The sequence below is a fragment of the Urocitellus parryii genome, chromosome 16 (assembly GCF_045843805.1).
Source record: "Urocitellus parryii isolate mUroPar1 chromosome 16, mUroPar1.hap1, whole genome shotgun sequence".
Lineage (NCBI taxonomy): Eukaryota > Metazoa > Chordata > Mammalia > Rodentia > Sciuridae > Urocitellus > Urocitellus parryii.
The window spans coordinates 5,770,574-5,788,187 of NC_135546.1; positions in this window are offsets into that span (position 1 = coordinate 5,770,574).

The following is a 17,614-nucleotide window of genomic DNA, read 5'->3' on the forward strand; positions in this document are numbered from 1 at the left end:
AAATAGCTGAGATGAACCATGAATGTGTGCACAGGTTCTCAAACGTGGAGGTATCCTCCTGTTTTGTCTCTCCCTGGTTTCTGGGTGGAGCCGTTGCTGGGATCCTAGTTGGATTTGCCTTGTGGCGCTGCCCTTGCTGATGACTCTCTGCACCTGCTCTGCCTGTGCTCCGGTTCCTGCCTGTGTCCTCCTGCAATCTGCTTCTCTGCCTGCTTGGGCTCTGCCACCTGCTGGCTCCCTTCTGCATAGATAAAAATCCCTTGTCAGGATCTTCTTGGAAAAGGATTCTCTAGTCTCCCCATCTATTGCCTTCAAATGTAGGGCACACTTATAAAAGCCCCAATCACTCATTTAGGGAATCCTTCATTCATGCACTTCCCAAGAAAAATAATGAGCTAAGGATTAGGCCCAGTTACACAAAGGGGTCTCCTGTCCAAAGAGAGGTATTTCCTATCCTGTAAAAAAGGACCGAAGGAAAAGTGGGAATTACCAAAAGACAACCTGACTCAAACACTAAGCCACTGAATTATCTAAAAATCCACTTCTACAGTCCACAAAACAGCCACCTATTAGAAAACTATCAAATGCCTAACTTCTGATAATGTCACTGGGTATTTTATCTCATCCTCTTACATTTGATTTTTTAGGTGAATAAAATATCTATTAAGCCAACATAGATAACGTCACATCAAGCAGAGGGGTCTCCGTGACAGGCATTGTTAGAATTTTAACAAAGTGGGCAAATTCTGACATAAATGAAATAAATTTAAGACGTAAATGAACTCGTACTAGGCGAGAAGAACTAGTTTTCGGGAGAGCCAATTATTATTTAATTAATTCACCAGTCTTTAAAAGGGTGCCTGTAAATTGATAGCAGATGCTTTAGAATAATTCGCTTCCCTCAATCGGCTTATGCAGCTGCGCTGGGTAGGTGGTGCCCCGCTTAAGGTCACCGCTGCCATTGCCACAGGATCGTAAACTCCAACAACTGCCTCCTAAATGAGTGAGATTTTACTGTGAAATAATTCTGCCCATTTCTGCCAGGCTCTGCCAATGCTTTGAAATATGCCAGGAACCCGCATCCTGGTGAGTTTCTAGGAACTCGACTCCATTATACAGTTAAGGTCACCAATTCTTTCCTGGGAATGACATATAAAACCTCTCATCTGAGGCAAACGAGGCAGATTAATGTTGCAGAAAGCATATATCGTCTGGGTTACAAAATCACAAAAGCTGTAGTCTCTTGAACAGAGAAGCTTTCCCTTTTTTAGTTGCCCTTAATTGCAAGAAAAATCTCCCCGTGGCCTAATATTTCTTACTCGTACAAAAGGGAAATTCGACCTCATAGAAATCAACCTTGATGGGGGCGCGGGGGGAATTTTAGTAAACTTGGCTTGCTGTCTAGAAAGCAGAAGTATAAGTTATTTTGATGGGACTTAGCGGCAGGAGATTTTATTTTCAGAAATAAGATAACATTTTTCTCACAAGGAAGGTTCTCCAAGTAAATTATGAGACTCAATAGACTGGGGTGTGTGTTCGGGTGGGTGGGGAGACCACAGTAAAATCTCTTTGGGAAAATAATTATTTTAAAGCAACATATCAGAACTGGTTGTCATAGGTGCCTGTGCACATGGGAAACTCCCACCGTGTAAAAACCCAGGTGCCCTTTATTTTACTCACCGTCTCCCATTTCTTCCTCTTCTGCAATTTGTCTCCTAATCCTCTTTAAATATAGTTTTTTATCCTGTCACACTGCTACCCGATTGTCCTCACTTTGCTGAAAGGGTATCCTCCAACCTTCCTCTATGTACTTAACACCTTTCCCGTGATTGCATTGGTCTGGACCGCCGGCCCTGAGGGAAGCAAAGGCTAAGTACAGCTAATGAAGAGTTGCCTCCCATCTGGAACCACACATTCTGACAGCTTCCCAGGTCCCCCAGTAGCATTTAGAATAACTGGAGGGGGTGGCAGACAATGGCCGGCCGTAATGTAGACCCCCTCCCTCCAGCATCTCTGGGGAGATGGTAACAAGCGTGTAAATGCTTCCTACAGGCAAGGAACTGTAGGGCGGCCCGAAGAGGCTGCAAATCTTCAAAAAAATCCACAAATTGGATTATCAGTTCTTAAGGAGCCAACCATTGTAAGAAAGCATATGCCTTAAGGCCTGGAGTTCAGATGCCACTCAAGGCAGGAAGGAAGAAATATTCATAGAGCATTTCCTTTTTATTAGCTTTATATAGCACAAGGTCAAGAGCAGGGACTGAGTCGGCACTTTGTGTAGGTCTGAATTTCGGCTCTGACCTGAGCTAGTTGTCTGGCCGCATGTAAGTAATCGAAGCTCTCTGCTTCTTAGTTTCCTCATCTACATAATATCAATAATAATGTTCCTGTGTCAGATGCTTAGAACAGAGTGCGACACATAGTGACCGCTATGCAACTGTTTGTTGTTATTGGGAAATGGGAAATATTGATTCACACATGCGACACCACGCAGACTGTGCTAGCAGCCGAAGATAAAATGGAGAGGGATTCAAATTTCCTACTCCCAAGATCCCTGTCGTACCCAAGGTGGCAAACGCTAAGATAGAAGAGGTCACAGGATGCAGAGGAGGGGCAGGAGGCCAGAAGCAGACAGACAGTAGGGAAGGTTGCTTGCGGGAGGGGCAGTTCAGACAGACGTGTGCCTTAATGCTGGAAAAGCCTGCATCCCTGACCTCCCTCTGGTGCATATCCACATTAATAGTGGAACTACTAAAGCTAGGGAGGGAAATCCAGATGCAACCAGGAATGGTTTCTACTTGAGAATTTCTGATCAATCACCTAAGGAGATCTTGGAGGAAAATGGTCTGACTCTCAAGTCTAGACTAATTTGTTATGATGTATTTTCTCATCCTTAATCAAGATGCGCTTCCCATATACCTTGTGTATTTGTATTATTTTACATTTTCTTAAAATAAGTCCCTCTGACCTATGTGAGCCTCAGATCCGCAAAATGTGACGCCACCTCTATTCAAAAGAATGAATCAGTTGTTTTTGCAAAGTGAGGGCCTTGGGGGTTCATTGAAGTTGGAGAAGCCACATTAAAGCAAGATATAACATTGCTGACCAAAGGCCAAGGTCAACTAGGTCAGAAACTTAGGCAACTGCAAAGGATTCCACACACTTCTCTTCAATAGAGCAGTTAAAGTATGCTTCCATTTTTTTTACTTTATTCTTCAATAACTAAATTTTGCAGATATCTGGGCCTTTGTTTTAATTAGCATTGATACAGCTCATCTTGATTTCTTTCTTTCCATTCTTGGAAGAATCATGCCAAGAGGGTGGGCTCAGATAGCCTGTGGTTCACTGATTATACAAGTGGGTATTTTGTACAGTAGCAGAAAGATGTGAGAGGATCTATCCTCAGAACTGCATGGCATATGCCAGTTGTAGGGGGTGCACCTGTGATCCCAGCAACCTCAGAGGTGGAGTAAGTAATTCTCTGGAGGCTATATAATTCTTCAGATATTCCAAAGCAAAAGAAAAAACCCAGCCGGGTGTGGTGGTACACACCTGTAATCCCAGCAACTCAGGTGGCTGAGGCAGGAGGACTTCAAATTCAAAGCCACCCTCAGCAATGGCAAGGTGCTTAGCAACTCAGTGAGACCCTGTCTCTAAATAAAATACAAAATAGGCCTGGGGATGTGGCTCAGTGGTTGATTTCAATCCCCAGTACCAAAAAAGAAAAAAAAAAAAAACAGTGTTCGTAAGGATCCGTTACTTTTATTCTTTCTTATCCTACATTTCTTTCAACAAGGCCAACTTGGAGGCATGACTTTTAATCTGCAAAACTGCAGATTATAAAATGATTTTCTGAGGATACAATAAAAATAATAGGCAAACAATAAAATCCTTGTAGTGGGGTGCACTTCAAATAAATACATCCAGCTTGCTGAATTATGAACTCTTTTGAAACAGTACATTCTGATCCCAGATTCGCTTCCCAGAAGGGAAAAGAAAAGGAAGAATGAGAAAAACAAATGCGGTGGAATTCACACTCCACTCAGTTTACGATTAGGATGTTCTGCACTGACAAGCCTCAAATGATTCTTCTGGAATCAGAGTTCGGCCCTTCTTATAGGAGGGCAGCCTGAGAGAAGCCACAGACACGGTACCCCCAGCAACCCTGCAGATCCTCAATCAAGAGATCAACGACCGTTGTCCTCTCAAATGAGCTTTAGAAAAATTGGGTTGTTTTTCCAAAATGGAGGGAGTGGATGAGACTGCTCATTCTCTGGAAAGGAATCGTGTTAATGAAATGACAAAGAGAGCCTTGTTCATTTTAAATACCATAACGTCCATCAGAATTGGTAATAGAGCACATAATCGTCTCTTTTCTCTCTCAGTCAAATCTCTGCTAAGGGGCCGGTCTCTCCCGTCTTCCTAATGAGAAAGGAAACTGGAAGGAATTCAGTTTCATGATATTTAAAATTCTTCCCCAGGGCACATAGGCTCCATAACAAACACAAAAATCCATCGCCACGTAAATAAGGTCCTTTACATAGTAAAGCAAACAGAAAGAACGGATATCAGTCAAAATGTTGTGCTGCTAGAAAAATGACATTGATGTTTTACTTAACTGTGTTTTGCAATTAGTTTTCAATGACCACGGATATTACTTGGTTGGTTGCTTTTTAATGACTGTGTTACCCGTTCATATGATGTTGTCGTACGTCTATGTCAATATATACAGGCAAAATTAGAGTGGAAATAAAGCTTTTTTTTTTGTCTAGTAGAGTTCTTCTGTACATTTTTTTCTATGTTTTGTGCATTTTGCATAATAGATATATTTCTTTTTGGTTTTGATGATAGATCTGTCTGATGGAACTTGCAATTCTACAACATCAATACTTTTGTTCATTAAATCATATACCAGAATAAAACTAAATCTTTGTTGTTGTTTGGAACAGGACATTTTATTTCTGTGGTTGTACATGATGTAGTAACACCACGTGATGTCCATCTCTCTTTTTTTTTTATTCTTTTTTTTTATTATTAGTTGTTCAAAACATTACAAAGCTCTTGACATATCGTATTTCATACATTTGATTCAAGCAGATTATGAACTCCCATTTTACCCCGTATACATATTGCAGATTCACATGGGTTCCACATCCACTTTTTTACATACTGCCATACTAGTGTCTGTTGTATTCTGCTGCCCTTCCTATCCTCTACTATCCCCCCTCCCCTCCCCCATGATGTCCATCTCATTCTACCATCTCTCCTGCACTCATGCTCGCTGTGCACCCCTCCCTTTGCTCAAAGTTCCTCCATTCTCCCTATAACCCCCCATTGTGGTTCAGCATCCACTTATCAGAGAGAACACTTGGCCTTTGGTTTTTTGGGGGATTGGCTTACTTCACTTAGGATGATATTCTCCAACTCCATCCCTTTACCAGCAAATGCCATAATTTTATTCTCTTGTAACACTGAGTAATATTTCACCGTGTGTATATACCACAGTGTCTTTATCCATTCATCGATTGAAGGGCGTCTAGGTTGGCTCCACAGTTTAGCAATTGTGGATTGAGCTTCTGTGACTGTGTCACTGTAGTAGGCTGTTTTTAAGTCTTTAGGGTACAGATTTAGTTTTTTTTTTTAGAATAAAATGAAATCTTTGATTTGTGAAATGTTTATAAGTGCCATTTCACGTCCTCGAATGGGATGACATAAGAAGGTTCACCCAGATCATTATTTTTTTAATTGTCTGACCATGGGGTGAACAGTGAACCTGGCTCATAGAAATTAATTGGGAGCACCTGTGTCAAGGTAGCTGCCCGACAGAGGAGCATCCATCAATCTTCCATTGCATCTAAATCTTTTCTAAAAAGAGACAGATAATCCTTTTCTTTATTTTTGTTTTGTTTTGTTTGGGAAAGGGCAACGTGTTTGGTCCTAGAAGCATATCTTTCTTTCTAGCAGCTTCTGCTGGTACATCTGGTTTCATGTCACAAAGAGATGGGTCGATCAAAGTATGTGTCCATGTGCGTCCACCGGACGGCTTTGTTGAGGAAATGCATTCAGGACCTGCAGGTGTGTATCTGCCTGCGTTTGATGTGGGCCTGTGGGATTCAGATGTGATAATGGCAAAGTGGATAAGTGATAGCTCTGGGCATCTGTTTCAAGGAAGTGCTTTGCTGAATATAGAAATCAAATGGAAGAAAACAAACAGCACTTTGTGAATCCTATTCTCCCCGAGCCTGATTGTTCCTTACTCCTGGGCACTTCCTGAAAGACCGCAAAAAGGTCAGCTGGTAACCTTCTGTTGCCCTCGGAGCTGGGAGATTTTCTTCTTCTTTTAGACAAACAAACTCCCGGGTAGTGTGTACACTTCACTCTCCAGACCTGGTTATCAGCCCGAATGTGCCTAGTTATTTCTCTGAGGTTGAATGGGTCTCTGCCACCTTATCCAATAAATGGTTCCGTTCTTTGATTTTTGTGTTTTTGCTTTTTTTCTAACGGCTTAGCTCTTCTGATTGAATCGAAAGCACAGTCTCATGAGCTTTGCAATTTCATTTCCAGAGCACTGCTTTTGTTTTACCCTGTTCAATGACAGCAGGTCTGGAATATCTGTGCAACCCTGCTACTTCTCCATTCTGTAAAGGAGGCTCAGGGTTCCAAAGACGGGGTTATGCAGTTTCTGTGAGACCAAGATCCCTGTTGCAGGCTTAGAGAAGGCAAGTAGGCTCAGGCTGGCTGTTGTACTTAGGAAGTGAGCAATGGAGAATTTAGTTACGTTTCCTCCTCTGTTAGTGACAATAGCAACTCTCCTCTCACAGGACCATTGTGGGAATCAAAGAAGATTTTGCTAATAAACCTCAGCATTAAAAAAACTGCTCAAAGGCTTGGGGCTGTGGCTCAGTGGCAGAGCTCTTGCCTTGCATGCATAAGGCCTGGGTTCAATCCCCAGCACAATATGTAAATAAGCAAGTAAAATAAAGGTCCCTCAACAACTAAAAATATACATATATAAAAACATCTGCTCAAAGGTAAATTTTTTATTATCATTTTAAGTTTTCTTAAATCAAGCATTCTTAACTTTGGTGAACATCATTCCTTGCACATAAATTGGGAAGAATAACAGCTTCTTGCTAGGATTATTGCAAAGATTAAATTAATGATCCTTGGACACAGGAAGTACTTAGATGATAACTAAGAGATTTCTGAACCTCAGTGCATCCCAAGGTGCTGTTCTATGTCTTGCCATTGTCTATAGAAGGAACCCACTGAATTCAAATCAATAGTGCTATATTTTCTTTTGTTGTGTACATAGGAAGGGCCAAGAGATATTAGAATTATCCAACTTTCTTTTAAAACACATGCATAAAATTAAAAGAAGTGAGTCATTTGGGGCAAAAAATAGTGAGTAATTAATGGTCCCATGATGCCTGGGAATGAAACAACCCATTCATTTATTGGATTCCCTGAGTGCTAGGCTGTGTACCATACCAGGTCTTGCCCGCCTGTCAGTCATGTTCCCCACACTACCATAGTGTTTCAGCTCTTGACGTAGTGGCATGTGACTGCCTTCGCCTTCAAGCTGAGCATCTTATCTTCTTGCCACGACACACACATTCCAGTAACGAGGCTGAAATTGCCCATAAGCAGATCCCCAGCATCACATTCTGAGGAAGATCAAAACAGGAGAACGTGCCAACACTCCTCACCCCTCTACATCCTGGTGATGGGAGGGAGCATTATTTCCATGCCAAGCAGAGCCGAGTTTTAGGAGATGGAGGCATTTGACGGACAAACCCAACTTCCTTGGCCACCTCTGGGCCTGGTTTATCACACAAGGGAAAAGAAAGAGTTAAGATAGAAGGAAATGCTACCCTGATATCAGAGGAGATGAAGGAGGGTTACTAAGGGAAACAGAGTGAGGTAGTGACATTGGCTGTTCACTTCAGTGAAAGGTACAGTGCAGCCTAGTTTTCATTAAAGGAACGGATTACAAGCCCCACTCCTGTGAGGAGAAACAAGGAGGGCAGGGTTTTGCACATGGTTTATGAATAAGTAAATAGGTTAGAAATGGAGCGGAGTCTCCTGGCTTTTTCTCTCTGGCTCTTTTGTCTGACACAGCCCCCGCCCAGCTCGTCTTATTCCCAGTGACAGAGAAGCAAAGGGATACAGCCGTACCCAAAATGCAGACTTCAGTGACAATGACATTTGATTTTGCTTTCTGAGAGATGCTTTTCTGAAAACATCTCCGTAGTTCAGCACCGGATCAGCAAAACCACGTTGATGAACACGAAAACCAAGTCTAAATTCACCCAGCGCTACGTGTAGCTGTGAAAAATTGCTAAATGTGTGCAAGAAACATCTTGATGTAAATTAACCTCAACTTCCTGTATAGATAGTATCAATTATTCATGACATAAATTATGCAACCGGGCTGCCAATAGGTACTGGATAGAGTATACAGAAGGAAATATCTATGCATTTATGCTTATGTGTGTGTGTGTGTGTGTGTGTGTGTGTGTGCTTGCACAGATATCCATACATATATTCATGCATGTATATATCCGCTAATAGTCATAGTCATGCATATATGCATTTCATATATGCATGTAAATACACATACATGATACATCTTTGTAAGTACACATTTTGGTGCACACACACACACAATTGTACACCTCCACAAATGAAGTAAAGTGGTGCGGTAAAAATCACTGAGCTGAGTTTGGAAACGTGGACTCTGGACACCTCGTGTGAAGTATTCACTGTCCCCCCAGGGTCCCCACCGCCTTCATGTGCTGGGTCCAATGTCCTTCTTAAGTGTAGAGTGCTTTCATGCCACATCCCCGGCTCCTTTCTTACCAGATGAGCTACAGATGTCTTATTTAGGATATGAAGAGGGCAGCAGGCGTGGGGACATGATTTGGAAGAGTGAGGAAGCACTGCCCCAAAGCCCTTGGCCTAGCTCCCACGGCAGACTGTCTCTCCATGCCTGCAGAACTCTTTATATGATGCTCTGCCATGGTCACTATTACTTATTTGGATATTAGCTAACATTTATCAGAGCTACACGGCAAGGGAGTACTTGGCATTTTGTATAATGGTTTCAATCCATTTTTATCAATGCCCTGTTGTGATTATGCAAACTGTAGAGATTAGAAACTTAGGCAGAGAGATGGTAATTAAGTTGTCTAAGGTCACACAGCTCGGGTGTGCCAGAGCTGAGATCTGAATTGAGCCTGTACTGTTAACTAATACCCACTACTGCCACCATGGGAGATTTGTAGGATTGTGCTAGATGCAAAGGGGGTTCCATCTCAATCAAACACACAGAGCATCTTCAAGTACAAAGTCAGGTTTTGCTATCTATTTCCACTCTCTGAGACTTCTTGGAAAAACATGGGAACTAGCTGTGGGACCTTGAGCCACATTCAAATCTGTTTGCTTGTCCTGTGAGTTTACATAGAGTACTTAGTACTTTGCTTAGTAGTTTGTTAGTGTTCAGTTATTGCTGCTATTAGAAGGGTTGTAAGGAAAGAACTTATAGGTTCACATCAGACAGGACTGAGTTTGAATCCTGCATGTTGATAGCTCACCTACCTCTCAGGTTTCTCTGGTGTATTGCTCTCTGTTTAGCAGGATCTTGTATTTGTGGGTGCGGGATGTGCATAAATCCATACATGCATACATACATATAGATGCATACTTATGTGTGTGTGTAAAATATCTTAAATCACATACACATGGTGGGGGGGAGGAGAGAAGATTAATATTGAATAACTTCTGGGTCTACCTGGCCTCACAGGGGAAATCTAATTTAAAGCAGGGGAATCTAATTTACATGGGCAAAAATATATAGCTTCAGATTTGCTAATCAGATCAATGTTCATGAAAGGGTAAAAACAGAAGGAAAATCTAAATATACAATAATAAGTAATTGTTTAAATTAATTATAATATACCTATGCTGGATGAAAAGATATCGCATAATTAAAGTCATGTTTTAAGGAATAATTTTTTGAAAAATCTTCATAGAATCTTTTTAAATAAGGAAACCAGGCTCTAGGAGAGATTGTATATCATAATCCCAAAGCAGAAAAAAAAGTCTATAAATAGATACGAATAAGTATGCACAATAGGAAAGACTTAGAAGAAAATGTTCATAGTGATCATTTCTGTGAGTGATGCTGACAGTGATGTTTATTTCCCATGCTTTTGCCTCATGGGGTGTGTGTAACATTTCGCATATTTACAACAGAGCCACATGCATAAGTTTGCACACATGTACCTGCCAATTATGATTGCAGTGTCACTGCTTAGACTAATGGTAATAAGTTATTTTATAAAGTAAGATAAAGCACCTCAGTGTTTTAAGAAAATTCTCCAAATTGTCTTCCCCCTCCAATCTGGTCCCTGAGCTCTTCTCCAGCCCCACAAAAACCCACCATGATCTCATCATCTCCTTCTGCTCTCTCTCTCTCTCTGTCTGCCCGGCCGGCTGCATGTGTCTGCTGAACCCGGCGTCTGCGCCAACTTTCCAAAGTAGCCTTTTCCATCCATCTCAGGCCACTGTCGATGGCTGACCTCTTACTTTCCAACCCATCCTCTCCAGCCCAGAGCTTCTTGTTTTCATCATGAGTGTTCAAATGTGCCTGCGCTACCCGTCTTCCCTCTCAGGAATCCCATCCTCTTTCATCTGGTCCCCCTCGTGGGTGACTATCGTTGCTCAGGGGACCCTCCACACTGGCCAGCCTGAGTCCTTCATCTCATCCAGGTTCTTGCCGTAAATCTTTCTCCAAATGGGGAACACGAAGCAAAGTGGTGCTTTAAGATACTCGGAGTCCAATTGTTGCTGAATGTCCTACGACCCTCAGACAGCGAGGCCTCCTTCACCTGGGGCAGACCAGGAGAATGAATGGACACTTGGGAATCCAGAAATCAATGCAACCCCTTGATGTATGTACTTGCCATTGGTCACTGGTTATTTTAACAGTAAAGGAGGGCAAGCATGGGTTTTGATTGAGCCCGTGAAGGTTTTGTGAATATGCATCTTTTTTTTTTTCCTTTAAAATAAAAATGTCAACTGCTAAACCACAGTAAAGGTGGGAGAAATATGGCAAAGTCTCGGTTCAAGAAAGCAGAACAATCAACGGTGGGACTTCTGGGAAGTTATAGCCTCTCTGGTTTTAATGCCCCCATTGGTAAAATGTAAATAATAGCCACATTTTCAGTTATCTTTTTTTTTAATCAATTATTTTTTTAAGCAGGAGATGGAACCAGGGGTGATTTAACATTGAGCTATGTTCCCAGTCCTTTTAATGTTTTATTTTGAGACAGTATCTCACCAAGTTGCTTAAGGCCTCAGCTAAATTGTCAAGGCTGTCCTCTAACTTGCAATCCTCCTTCCTCAGCCTCCCAAGTCGCTGGGATTACAGGTATATGGCACTGCACCCAGCATTAAGTTCCCTATTTAGATCCTAAGTGAAATCTCATTTAAAGTGATTTCTATAATGCTTTAAATGGCAAGAATGGATATTCTCTTATGGGGTGGTGCTGAGAACCGAACCCAGAGCTTTACTGCATGCTAGGCAGGTGCTTTACCATGGAGGTGCTAAGAATCTTGTTAAGAATCTTGGCAGGAGGACCTTATCCTCCATTATGTCATTGTGAACAAAATACAATCCCATCTATCCTTACAAGAGAGATGCAGAGGAATTAGGACGCAGACACACAGAGAAGAAGACAGACGAAAGAGTGGGTGATATGAAGATAGAGACAGAGATAGGAATCATCGGTCCACAAGCCAAGGAATCGCTGCACACACCAAGAGCTGGAAGAGGCCAATGAGAGAGTCCCCTCTGCGGCCTGCAGTGTGGACACAGCCTGCTGTCACCTTAATGGGAACTCAAAATATCCAACTTCAGATTTCAGGGCTCCAGAACTAGGAGATCATATCTATTCTTTTGAGCCAACCGACGGGGTAATTTTTTGATGCCAGTGGGGATGCAATACAGATTTTTGATATCTGCTGTCATGAATTCCTAGTAATGTGGAAGTAGCTTTGCAATTGGGTAACAGAGGATGGAAGGACCTGGGTAAGTGTGGTAGAAAAAAGTCTAGTTTTCCTTGAATAGGCTCTTGGTAGAAATATAAATCCGAAGGAGAGTCTAGCCAGTACCCAGAGGGAACCAAGTGGCGTGGCGGGGACGTCGTCTGCGGGTTTAGGAAATGCATAGACGATCATACACAGAAAGTGGGTGGAAACATGGACATTCAAAGCACTGCTGGGAGAGCTCAGGGGGAAATGAGAAACGGGTAACTGCACACCGGAGGAAGGGGATCCTTGTTGTCAATTGGCAGAAAATTTGGCTGAAAATTCTCACTATTGTGTCAGATCAAATTAAAAAAAAAAAAATAGGTCCTGCCCCATGGCCTGGGTTTGAGGTAGGCTCCGCCATCCGGGCTTGGGTACCTACTCTCTGGTGTCACATCAGGACAAAAATCAGCTAATGGCACATTTCTCAGGACACACCCCTGTCATTAAGCAATAGCATGACCCTGAATCATTTTGAAGGATACTGTGTGCACTCAGCAAATACTTGTTGATTTGAATGGAAGTCCCCCCTAGAAATGTGCAGACTGGTGTCAGGACCTCACCCCAATGGCCTCAAAGGCCACATTTCTGAAAGGTCACCCTCTTCCTCCCTCCCTCTCTCCCCCACATAGTCATAGCACATAAACACTGCTCCAACAACAAGTTTAAAAATGCGGCTTGATTGATGGTGACTCTGCAGCAAAGAATGACATGGAAAACCACATATTTACATGGTCCACACACAGATGGAACAGGAGATTCCCCGAAGCCACCCTGTGAATTCGAGGGGCCCAGAGCCACCCACGTGCTGGACGTGGTTAAAGGGGAGAGCACCCAGCCCCCAAGAACGCATCTCAGCGGATTCATGGCAGGAAGAAATCCTTTGTTCTTGGTGAGGCTTGGTTCAGACTCCCTGTAAACCTTGCCTGGTATCAGAATGTTGTCTAAAGCTCCAGCTTCCACCAAGGGGAGGGGAAAGCCCTGTCCAAACCCACGAGGAATCTTTCTCTTCTTTTTAATCATCTCGAACACTGCCAAACACCTCCTCTCTCCGAGGAGTTGGCTTCTTTGTTCTCACAGTTAGGAGGAAGTCAGGGGAGGGGAAGAGCAGTCTGCTCTCAGCCAGGAGCAAATGCAGTTTTGCAAGATAACCAGGAAAGTCTGGCTCCTCCACACCTGTGACATGCTTTCTCTGGGGACAGTTTCACCCTAGGCCTGGCCCTGCCTCTGGCCCCAGGCCAAGCTCCTGAAAAAGCCTAAATGGGTAACCAGGAAAAAAAAAAAATGACTGAAATCCAGGAGGACTTGATTCATAAAGCCCAATTAGGCAGCCTAAGTATTGCATCCAAGCGAGGAAGGGACTGAGCCAAGCCTGGGAAAACAGGAGCATGCGTTAGGGTGGTGTGGATGGCAAACTGGGCCCCCATCAACCTGCAGAACCATGGGAATAGCCCAGGTGTATTTTAAAGAAGGAGATCAATCCGTGGTACACGGAAAACTTAACTCTTGGTAACACATGGCTGTTTCTCTCTCTCTCTCTCTCTCTCTCTCTCTCTCTCTTTTTTTTTTTTTTTTAGAGTGCATTTTGCATTGCTCATTTCCAGTGAGAATACAGAGATGATGTATTATTAAGGAAGTGGCAGGAGTGGCCAAAGGAGTGGGTGGTCCCTTTCCTGTCCGTCACCCAATGCCATGGCTCATACCCTGTAACAAATACAGGTTCACAAGAGAAAAGCATAGCAAATTTATTGGACCAGGGTTTTCCATGACATAGGAGCCTATGGATTGAACACATAAAGACCCAGAGTGAACTATCCATTTTTTGTTGATGAAGCGTAGACAGCGCTGTGGAAGAATAATCGGACAGGAAGGGTGTGGTCTGTCACTAAGCTCAGGGGGTACCCGCAAGCCTCGCCTATCTGGCATGAAGGTTTACGTCCTGCAGTTGAACAAAGTAGGTCAAAGAATCTCTTTATGGCCTACTCTTCACACTGCAAGTCGAGGGAATGTTAGAGTGATCTTTTTCCATTTTACAGCTGATGTTGAGGAAAAGCATCTTTGGTTTGTATGACCTTGTGGAAGAGTGCTTCTAGTAGTGTCTGTGGTCTACCTTGGTAAATAAGAGGGGTGAGAGGCAGGAGGACAGGAAGAAGGGAGAGATAAACTCTGCCTCAGATGCTGCTTCAGAGGTCTCTGCCTCAGAGTCTGGTCGTCTGACCCACCTCAAGGCCCATGCTACCACATTCCTTGGAAGCGCTGGGCTCCAGAGGCTCTATTATTTTATGTTGATCACTAACCCCCCTATGACATGAGGTGAGATGGAGAGAAAGATGAAGGAGGAGGGAAAGACCTGCTTCAAGTCACCGTGTCCGTCATCACTGGAGCCAAGGTATGAATTCAGGACCACCATCGATCTGTTCATGAGATGATGTTGCTCTTTTGTCAAACTCTCCAAACTCTACTCTTCCCTCCCCCAAATTAACATTTTCTGTTGAATCTCATAGCTATTGAAAAGAGACTGGATATCAGCTGTCTTTTCAGATGGAGATGGGAGTCAAATGATAAAGCATTTAAACAAGATTTCAGCCAACATTGCAAGGTTGTTATTACCAGTCTGATGGTGAGAGAGGTGACCACAGAGTCAAGGTTCTGTTGAAGAGAGAGCGGAGAAGTTAGCAATGGGAGATGCCAGGCACGGTGGGGCTGGAGAGGAGCAGCCCTTGGAGAAGCACTAAGCCAAACACTTGGGATGTCAGGGAGACGTGGGACAAGGTAATGAAGGGCAGGGTCACATTCCAAGAAGCCAAAGAATATGAACTGACAATATCAAATCTCAGGGAAAATTTTTATGAAAATAGAGGCTCACAGATCTGTTCATTTTGGCAATATAAATGCTAAGTCATTGCAAAGCTAATCATTAAAATGGAGGAAAACTTTTGAATAACACAACCTTGAGCCTGATGGGGAAGGAAAATCCAGCTGAGATAGAGATGTGGACCCACGGCCCCAGGCACAGAGCTCCCAGGACCGTGAGTGTCCAGTTGCTCTGGGGTACTTCTTGCTCCCTTGGATCACAATGTGGGTGGTGCTCTCCAGGGTTGTGCCTGTGACTCTGAGGCAGTGGGAACCAGAATCTTGGGAGGCTGAGGCAGGAGGATCACCAGTTCAAAGCCAGCCTCAGCAACTTAGTGAGGTCCTAAGCAACTCACAGAGACCCTGTATCTAAATAAAATATTAAAAAGGGCTGGGGATATAGCTCAGTGGTTAAGCGCCCCTGGGTTCAATCATGGGTACCCAAAAAAATAAATAAATAAATAAATACTAACATCAGACTCTGTAGAGAAGGTGAAGATAGCCAGAAAAGAGATGGAGGATCGGTGGCCCATTTACACATTCCTCCCAGGATCTGTTTCCAGGTATCCTCCAAGAACATTCCTTTCTCCATACAGAGAAACCTTTATCTGCTCATGGGTGTTATTATTGCTGTTGTTCAAAGACCCATGAGTTATTGCTCTTAAATTGGCCAAACATCTTCGCAGATGTAATTTAAGTGCCCGCCATGGAGTACATAATAATTGCACACACAAAAATTAAACTAAGGCTAGATTAGAAAGTTCAGTAAAACTATCAAAGCAACTTAAATGAAAAAAAAATACTTTAAAGCATACTTCCTACTTTCCTTTGAGTAAGTCCAAATTCTCTGATGAGATCTTGGGATGGGAATGTTTCAAATGGCAAGCTGGTTGAGGTCAAGGCCATGTCCTTACTCAGGTGGGCTTACATTTAGACAGTGGAAAGAGCAGAAGTATGTATGCTGTCAGTTTGAATTGACATAGGTGCTTTAACACTGTGGGTCTGCAACAAATGCCTTATCTTCTATGTGGTGCTGTGTCTCAGACACAGACAGGGAAGATACCTACCTCTCTGGGACAATCAGGTGGGACAGGCATGTGAAGTACCCCACATAGCAGGACAAGTGGTTGTCTGAGAATTCAGGGTAGTCATTGTGATCGAAACCAGGAGTTTGATAAGAAGATCAATAACATTTTTTAAATTAATTCTATTTTAAGTCACGCATAGAAATACAAACATTGTACCTAGGAGCGGGGTGTCCTGTGATGCTTTGACACATACATTGCCTAAAGTTTAAATCAGGTTAAACGCATCTCCTTGGGCTCAGCAGTACAGCATTTGACTAGCATGTGGGGGGCACTGGGTTCGATCCTTAGCACCACATAAAAATAAATAAAGATTTTAAAAATCTGCTCAAACATTTACCATTTCTTTATGACAGAAACTTTCAAAAAGTAATTTCTTCTGTTTTTTTTTTTTTTGATGATGATGATGATGCTGATGATGCTGGGCTGGATCGAAGTCAGAACCTTGCTCATGTTAAGCAGATCCTCTACCACTGAGCTATACCCCCAGCTGCTTCTAGTTTCTTGAAATGTTCAGTCAATTATTACTATCTGTGGTCACTTTCTGCACAGTAGCCCACTGCCACTTTTTGCTCCCATCTGACTATAACTTAGCCCATCCATCAACCTTTCCCCACCCCCAGATCCTCATACCACACATTTCATCTCTACAGTCTCAAGTGATGCTTAACTTAAAACGTTTCTGTCTTGATGTTGATTACAATTAAGGCGTGTTTCCAAAGTGCCATTCTATAATGCAGATCTAGGGCTACCTTCCCACCTAGGGCTACGTGGGCTATCATTCTTGTGAAAAGCACGAGACAGCTTCGTTTACATTCACACGATTGATTATGTATGTGGAGACAAAGTTTATTAAAACAAAGTGATTGACTTGATCGTATCCATTTGCATTGAGGGACCTGGGGTCGATGGATGAGGTCGGCCGGCGGCAGCTGCTTCTTTCCTGTTGTGAGTTTTACGGGCTTTGATCAATAATTTGGAAGCCGCTGTCTGTGGACTCACAGAAGCTTCACTGCAGAACACAGATCTTAATAACACTTTGCTGGCTTCCCAAGCTGCGATTTCATTTAAGAATGAATGGACACAAATGCCCTCTCATTAGCTAAATAGAATCTAATCGTGCCTTGTGCTATGGTCATTGGAAGTTACAGGTTCAAGGAGTGGTCTGGGCTTAAATCCTGGCACTGCTATTTATCCTGTGTCCCGAGACAAGCCACGGCCTCTCCAAATTTTGAACAGTTCATGGACACAATGGACAATAATCATTCCTAACTCACACCTTTGGAAGATTAAACAAATTATATTGAAGTCAGGAGGAAGAGAGAAGACTGGGCAGGTAGGCAATTGGCCCCTGGGGGACTTCCCCAGCAGCAGAGCACAGAGGGAGGGAGGCTGCAGATTTATTTTTGCTGAGAAACTTGCAGAAAGGTTATTTTTAAATCAGGACATACCTGACCTGGAGCCCACAGCCTCTCCATAGAAGGAAAAGTAAGTGCCCGATCAATACGTTGATTGAACCAGCGGCTGCAAGGATATCTCATGGACTCGAAGTACCTTACCCAGGATTGAGCGGGCAACTGCCA